Below are 6350 nucleotides of genomic sequence, written 5' to 3' on the forward strand. Positions count from 1 at the left end.
TTCACCCTCAAGCTAAGGTTCCCAGTCGTAACACTGTCCATTCTGCTGAACAACTCCACTTCACCTATCTTGTCCACACCCTTCATTATCTCAACCATCTCCATCAGATCCCCTCGTAATCACCTCCTTTCCAATGTATAAATTCCTTTCTCCTTCACCCGCTCCTTGTAGCCTCGTTTAGTTAGGTCCATAATCAATCTCGTAACTCGACGCTGAACTCTCTCGATGGCAGCTATATCCTTCCTCAGATGTAGTGACCAAAACTGCACACAGTATTCTACACGAGACCTCGTACAGTGTTAAAACGACCTCCTTAGATTCATAATTTATCCCTCTATGAATACAACCTAAAACCTGGTTAAATTTACCTGTATCTACCTGGAACTGTGCTGTCTGCTTACCTCCTTCGGGCTTCATGACATGGTTCAATCTTACTCTTTCCTCTTTAAGGATTCAAGCAGGCGGTGCACCATCATCTCATGTCATTCTCCATCTCCCTTTCTATCCCAATTTATCCTTGTTTTCACACCTTCTTACTTTCAGGTTACTATGTTCCCTCCATTCCTTTCTCTCTCTCTCCTCTTTTCCTGGTCGTTCATGCCCTTGCTTGTTGCATCCTTACGTGACCGAACTACGTCTCTTCGCTCTTCCATGGGGGTCGATTTTCTTCATCCAAAATTGTCATTAAATGTACCGATGCGATGCAATCCTCATGGCAGGAATGTGAAGCTCAAATGCTGTAATTGTGAATGTCCTTGTCATGCAGGTCCCTCGCTCGCATCATCCTCGGAGGACAATCTGAGTGAGGCGGAGGTGCCGCTGCTTCGGAGGCTCAGGATCCACTCACTCGCACAGGTAAGGGCCCTCTGGTTCATCATCGCACGGAGTAATTCCATTCCCACAAACTGCTTTCATCACATCATAGCAAAAAAGATAAAAGAAACCTCTATCAATCGAACAAATGTTCTGTAACAACATCATTGTTGCAGAGCTTGAAATTTTTCATTCCGGTGGAGTGTTTGAACCACTTCCATTGTGCATTACACCGATCAAAAGGTGAACACCTCACCACGCGGGTGTTTTTTGTTTCTCCGAAAGGTTAATGTAATTGGGAGCTCATGAAAGGCTGTCGAGTTCTATTTATTTATGTTTTTTTTTGCGCCGGAGAGTTAATTTTACACATTTTGAAGCCAAAGTGTTTCACAGGGAACGAGCAAGTCGTGGGTTGAGACATTTCCTTTATTTATTTCCTTAATTTCACTTTACGGCCACCCATTTTGGAGATGGAAACTCAAATGAAATCCATAAACAGCATTATCCTCGCATGGGGAGATGGAAACTCAAATGAAATCCATAAACAGCGTTATAAGAAGTGGTATTGCTGGAGATATGTAGCGGTGCAAGCACTTGTATGAAACTCCTGCAGGTATTTTGGCTACATTTCAATGTAACGTCTCATGCACATTATTCTCTTCTCAAAAATACAACTCTTACACATGAAAACTCCTTAGTGTTGCTTCCTGAGCGGGAAGAATATCAATCATAGCTTGGATTGATGAGAGACAGTGTCGAGACAGTTTCTGTCAAATACATCTGAGAAGTGTTTCCATGCGCAAGCCACACTTGGTTGGGTTCCCGTATTATGACTTGAGGTTGGCAGGATGGCTGAGAGGCATACAAACTCCCCTCTGAGCTGTCTATCCTGGGTTTGAATGTCGGTTCAGCTATAAAATGCCATCCTGTTGTTTCACAGGCAGGGAGATTCATCAACGTGTGTGGCATCCCTGGGATGGATGTCAAACGGGGTTCCCATCTGCCGGTATTATTTGGTGGACTATCATCTGTTGTTTTCAATTATTCACTTGGGCCAGTCGCCCCCAGGAGCGCTGTCTCGGTTCAAACCCAAGCAGGATAAGTGAAGACACCAAATCAACTTTCATTAATTTATGACACACAAGAAATGGTGGTTGGGGAATTAAAATGGCAAAATGGTGGGAGAATTCAGAAAAGGACAAGGGAAACTATTCACAAATTTACAGCACATATACATTCCCTCTTATCCCCTAGGTGATATACCTGCCCTTTGATGGCTCACGGCAATGACTTAGCACCTTTATATTAAATGGATCCAGACACCTGAACAAAGAAAAGAGAGTGTGGGGAGAGCAGTGAGTAATGGTGGTGATGATGAAGTCGTGCAGGGTATTTTCACTACCCCGGTTTAAGCTGCGATTGCCCCCTATTTTTGAGAAGAAAGTAAATACGTCTTTTAGGGGGCAACTCCCCTGTAGAGCTGCTTAGACCTCAAATTTTTTAATGGCGTGAACAAACTTTGGTACATCATGGGTGATGAAGGTTCTGGTCAAATCTCGTTGAAATTGTGTGTGTAGTTTTGGAGAAGAAAGCAAATACATATTTTGGGGGTCAAGCCTACCCTCACAACCCCTATGAGCCTGATTTTTGTAATGTCATGAAAAACTTTGGTGCACCATGTGTGATGAAGGTTGTGGTGAAGTTTCATCAGAATTGCTTGTGTCGTTTCGGAGAAGAAAGCAAATACATTTGAGGGGGGGAGGGGGGCAACTCCCCCCCCATAAACTCCATCCCTCGATCCCCTCAGACTCCGTGTTTTTTCTTTTAATGCCGTGAACAAACTTTGGTACATCACATCACAGATTCACCACATACTTGTCAAAGTGGACATCTCTCTGGCTGTTATCAGAGAACCACCGAAGCACCGTCAAGTCCAGCAGTTCACTCACGCCAACTGGATGGGTCACCAAGCAGCCATCAAACTTCTCGACAGGTCTGCCATCGCTACTTTGTCCAACATCAACTCATCCTTGGAATTCTGTCAAAGAAACTTGCTCCCTCTCATGCACAGATTTATCCCTTCTCGTCTTCAATTGTCCTACCCTTCCTCCCGCCCATGGTTCACGGAAGCTTGTGGCGGGGCAGCTGTCCTGAAACAACTTGCCTTTGCCTCATGGAAAGCAAACTCAACTGAGGGTAATCTCAGTTCCTTCCATAAAGCTCAGAACAAGTGTGTGTCTACCCTCAGGGGAGCCAGAAAACAACATCTTTCTCAGCTCAAGTCTGAACTCTCAAACCTCCCTTCCTCCTCCAAATCCTGGTGGTGTTTAATCAAATCTGTTTCTGGTGTATGTTCACCCTCCATCCCCTCCCTTACCTCAAATGGCCGCACTGCTGACACTGTACGGGAAAAGGCTGAATACCTAAACTCAGTGTTTGCATGAAAATCTTGTGTCCGAAACCCATCGCTTTCTGTACCACCTTACCCAGTCACACCCAACTGTCTATGGACTCTGTGTCCTTTTCTCCTGACAAGCTGGAGAGCTTGCTGTCAAACCTCGACTCAGATTCTGCGACCAGTCCAGACGGCATCAGCCCACGTGTCCTAAAAACCTGCTCCTCTGCTCTTGCTCACCCTCTCTCTGTTCTATTCACCCTCTCATTTTCCCAAGGTCATCTGCCATCTGCTTGGAAATCAGCAAACATCACTGCCCTGCATAAAAACGGTGCAAAAACAGATCCCTGCAACTACAGACCAATCAGCCTTCTCCCAATCATCAGCAAGGTTATGGAATCCATCACGCTTCAGACATTAAATCCTTCCTCTTCTCCAATGGCTTGATTTCCGATCATCAATTTGGTTTCAGACCAGGTCACTCTACCCTGGATATGCTGCTTCTGCTCTCCCAACAATGGATGGAGGTCCTCAATGCCAGACGTGATATCAGAGCCGTATCCCTCGACATATCACGTGTTTTTGACACGGTCTGGCACCCTGCCCTGCTCACCAAACTCTCTTCCAATGGTGTCCAAGGCCATCTCCACTCATGGATCACAGACTTCCTCTCCTGTCGCAGATAACTTGTGGCCCTAAATGGAGTTCTCTCATCCCCTATTCCTGTCCAGGCTGGAGTTCCTCAAGGCAATGTTTTTTTGGTGACCCTGTTCTTTTTCTGGTTTTCATCAATGATCTCTCTGACTCTCTGGAAAATCCTCTTTTTCTCTTTGCTGATGACTCCACCCTCCTCCATACCATCCGTCATCGCACAGACCGGCAAGCAGCAGTTTCTTCTCTCTCTGCAGATCTGGATAAAATCACAAACTGGGCCAACATGTGGAACTGAGCAACTCCTTTCAATCCTGACAAATGTCACACTCTCACTACGTCTCTCCAAAAGGACTATTTAGAACCCCTCCCCCAACCCCCATCTACTTTCTCAACAATCCTCTGGAAGAAGTCCTTTCATTCAAGCTTCTGGGTCTTACCTTGTCTCCAAAGCCAGTCGCCGACTGGGAATCCTCCGTTCGGCAAAGTCCTTCCTTGGCCCACCTGAGCTCCTGACCACATACAAAGATTTCGTCTGCAGCCTGATGGAGTACTGCTCTCCCCTGGGGCTGGTGCTCCTGCCTCTCATCTTTCTCAGCTTCATGCTGTGGAAACCAAGGCATTTCGGATCATTGGTATCTCCCATGATGAAGCTGAGTCTTTGAGCCTCTCACTCTCTTACCGCAGGCAGGTCAGTGGAATTTCTCTTTTACCGTCAACTCTCCACTCTCACCCCCCCTGCTCTGTCTGCGATATGTCTCTCCCCCCCCCCCATATTTCCGCAAGGCACTCAAGGTCCGCCAGCAACATCCTTCTGGAAAAACTACCAAAATCACGAATCACTGCTCACCTTCACTCTTTTATTCTCTTTTTCCCCACCTTTGGAATAAACTTCCACACTCTCTTCAATCCCTTCAAATTTCCCGCTTTCCTTCCTGAAAGTCCCTGTAATGTCCATCTTATACTCCCCGTGTTCCCCGCCCCATCCCTTTCCCTTCCATAGATCTCCTAATGTCTGTTCCCCACTGTTTTGCCCTTCCCTCTCCCGTCCCTCTTGCTCATGCCCCCTTACTGTGCGTTGTGTGTTCACTCTCACATTATCATCGACAATGTAAACAAAAATAATCAAAGAAAAATAAAAAAAATGATGAAGGTTGTTTGTCAAGTTTCTTTGTAATTACATTTCTGAGAAGAATCTAAACACCTATTTTGGGGGGCAACCCCCATAGAACCTCTTGGAGCTCTTTTTTTTAATGCCATTAATAAATTTTGGTACATACACGGTGATGAACGTTGTGGTTAAGTTTCCTCGAAATCTTTTGTGTCGTTTCAGAGAAGAAGTTGCAAGTATTTGTGGATGGACTGACGGACAACACGCCATCGCACAAGCTTCCCGGAACTACGTTCCAGGTGAGCTAACAAACACAGACAAACAGACAGAATAACGCATGCAGCCAACCAATGTACTTGAATAATTTTCGAGTTTCACAAGTAACAAACTTTCTTCTGTATATATTAGATATTTTTTCTTTGCTTCCGGGGCCACAATAGAAATTATCACGGACGAGCACGGTACCCATCATTGACGGGTTCTTACCTCAAATGAGTGTGTATTGGTAGAAACGGGAATTCAGTGTAAATACTCAGTGTACAGATACTGCAGTGGGTGGAGCTGGTAAACTTGGCAACCTCGATCAATTCCACCAGCGAAGATTTCCAATCCATGCTTGTTGTACCCAAAAGACTGCTTGGGAGTGAAGGTGATATTATGAAAGCTCGGCTGGGAAACGGATTTCGGCACTTTTTGGGCCTTCCGCCTGGCGGACGATCACCGAAGTTCTTTCCATGTCAACCGACCACGTACAGACACCTATCCCTCTCCACATCGCTTCTTCAGTCCCCCCAACCTGCCCCCCCCCTCTCACGATATACCCCAGAGCTTTGCTTTTGGCAATTTACGTTCAGTATTTCTCACAGAATTTCATTCTGGTTCCCCCATTCGATGATCCATAGATCAGTCATTTCATTTTTCCCTTTGGGATATCAGTTTCGATTCATTATTACCTCCGTCACTGAAGGTGGAAGGAGGTTATGTTTTCACCCCTGTCTGTCTATCTGTTTGTGTACAGGATATCTCTAAAAGTTGTGGACAGATTCGGACGAATTTTGGTGGAGAGGTTGGGTGTGTGACAAGGACACAATGATGAGATTTGGTGAAGATCTGAATCTGGATCCAGATCCAAGAATTTTTCACCATTGAGTGATTGGGCTAAACTGATTAATATATCCACGAGGTTTGAAAAGCACGAGGTGATTAGCTATTTCGGGGTTCATTCGTGTATTTCTCATTATTTGATGAAATGATCAAGAAAGAGTAGAAGATAATAAAGCAAGTGATAAGTGCACATGAAACCTCACTTGGAATAGGCTGTGCAGCGTTCCACTTACACTATATTACCCACAAGGGGTGGGGAGGAAGGAGGAGGGGGGA

At 45.4% G+C, this 6350-nt stretch overlaps 1 long non-coding RNA gene across 1 annotated transcript in view; it reads left to right on the top strand.

Annotated features, from left to right (window-relative positions):
* The first annotated feature begins 744 nt into the window (after nucleotides 1-744).
* LOC147025607 (uncharacterized) overlaps nucleotides 745-6350 on the top strand; it is a 30823-nt gene continuing 25217 nt past the window's right edge. Inside the window, exons 1-2 of the long non-coding RNA XR_015059604.1 lie at nucleotides 745-855; nucleotides 5193-5269. This is a non-coding gene — a long non-coding RNA (uncharacterized LOC147025607). The remainder of the gene's footprint in view (nucleotides 856-5192; nucleotides 5270-6350) is intronic.

This window comes from Eptatretus burgeri, chromosome 6 (genome assembly GCF_056783735.1).
Source record: "Eptatretus burgeri isolate ZD-2024b chromosome 6, Ebu_testis_v1, whole genome shotgun sequence".
In the NCBI taxonomy this organism is placed as follows: Eukaryota; Metazoa; Chordata; class Myxini; order Myxiniformes; family Myxinidae; genus Eptatretus; species Eptatretus burgeri.